Here is a 2,202-nt window from a genome sequence, read left to right as displayed (position 1 = left end):
TCCTAAGGAAGACTTCTGTCCCTAAATCCTAATTTGTGGGATAACTTGGCAGACTTATTTATTTACTTATTTTTTAGATTTCTACACCCTAACATTTGGATACCAAACGCTAACCTACTTGAGCCCTTAAGGTGAATTNGCAGCACCTNGGACTGTTTTTCAGTCATCTGGACTCCCGGAGGTGAGCCTGTATTCTGGTTTCTGGTGGAGCCTGTCTGGGACCCAAGAAAGGAGAAAGTGGACGCAGCACTGCTCCTAGGGTCAGAGGAGGACAGGAGACGGCCCGCCTTTTCACTGGTTTTCACTGAGGGGACATTTGGTTCTGGTTCTGGGCATGCTGGATTGCCATTCTGTCAGTCTGTGTCTGTGGTTTCATTTAGTTTGAATGTTGCTCTGTGTTTTATATCTGGAAAAACGGGCCAAAGTTCATCTGCTGGCTGTTCACCTCTTGACTTAGTATTTACCCATCTCAAGGATTTTCGGGGGTGGGGGAAAAGCGGCTGAATCGGGACGACAACAACAACAACAATAATAACAACAACAAAAACTGATAAACTGGCACTCTGCCTGCAGCTGAGAGTCCCGCCCTGCTGGTAAAGCCCNGCCTCCTGCTCGCCTGACTGCAAACCCCAGCCTCCTGATCTATCTGTTCAAGCTTCTCTAAAAGCGGAACCAGCAGCTATTAAGCTTTCTGTGTTCAGGAAGTAGGTGCCTATTCCCGCTACAGAACCACGGTGCCCATGAGTGTTGGATTCTGCAGGCAGCAACAGCAAGGCGCTCCTCCCTTGAAATCAGATCAGGAAGAAGTAAGGAAAGTTTTGTCTGTTTTGAATGTATAAATGTATGTGGCCAGTGCATGTCTGCTTCTGACTGTACTGTGTTCTGTATGTATTGGTTATAGATCATTATTGGCTCATAAGTCGTTGGATATGGTTAAAATTTTATAGTATCTGTACCAAAAAGTTAACTTAAAACCAGTAACNCAGGGTTGGAGCCATTGTCCAACACATGGGATGAACCAGCCAAGGGAACCGGTCTCCAAAGATACTTTTAAATTGGAATAAGATTTTTATATAATTTCTGATCTGTCTTAAAAACCAAGTTTATAGAAAAAAACTAAGAGGTATTTAAGCTGCATCTCCATGCGTTCTTATACAAGAACTTTTCTTGCTGTCAACTAAACTTTGTAACATAAAAATAACCCACTTATAATAATAACTTATAATAACTAACCCTTTTATAATAAAACACTAAGTTGCTTATANTGTTAAAATTTGGTTTTGCCTTCTAAGAATTACGGTTTGTGCTCCATGTCTTCATCCTTTAAAAAGGTACTTTGTTTTTCAAAAAACACACAATTGAGAGATTTTAAACTACTTTAATGAAAATTTTGGAATTTTACAAAAAATCAAATCTGGACATTTTAAAAACAGCTTTTAAAAAATGTTTTCATTTATAAATCTATGAAACATTTTAAAGTTTATCAGATATTTNATTGTAATGTCTTTATTAGTATGTGATCTTTATTAATGCATAAATAAAAGACTAAAAATTAGGGTCACAGCTTAACACCAGAGGCTGAAAAATTCCNGTCTTACGATGCAATAAAACAATGACCATAGGCAGTCTGGTGAAGAACTCGGATACCACAGTGTTATAGCATTAAAAAAAATTGAGAATCACTGGCTTAAAANTATGTTTCAAGATATAACTTAAAACAAATAGGGCTGGAGAGATGGCTCAGCGGTTAAGAGCACTGACTGCTCTTCCAGAGGTCCTGAGTTCAATTTCCAGCAACCACATGGTGGTTCACAACCATCTGTAATGGGATCTGATATCCTCTTCTGGTGTGTCTGAAGACAGCTACAGTATACTCATATAAATGAATCTTTAAAGAAAAAAAAAACTTAAAGCAAATAACTAAAAATAGATGTTTAACTCAGATATGCTTGAGAGGTACTAGCAGAGAGCTGCTGAATATGGCATTTAAGGTATTTAAACTTACTNTGACAGAGACTCTCAGATGCTAGTAATNACCCCNGGGGTCTCAAGACAATGGACACAGGAACAAAGGACTCCANCTGGACTGTGGTCCANAAGTGGAAGCCTATTGGATAGGGAGGAGCAAGGGAGACAGGCTGGAAACTGGTTCCAGAACCTCTTTGATTGGGCCCCTTTGCTGACTGCCATATTTACTACCTG

This window comes from Mus caroli, chromosome 6, assembly GCF_900094665.2.
Source record: "Mus caroli chromosome 6, CAROLI_EIJ_v1.1, whole genome shotgun sequence".
Classification (NCBI taxonomy): domain Eukaryota; kingdom Metazoa; phylum Chordata; class Mammalia; order Rodentia; family Muridae; genus Mus; species Mus caroli.
Note: the sequence above shows the minus strand (reverse complement) of the source record.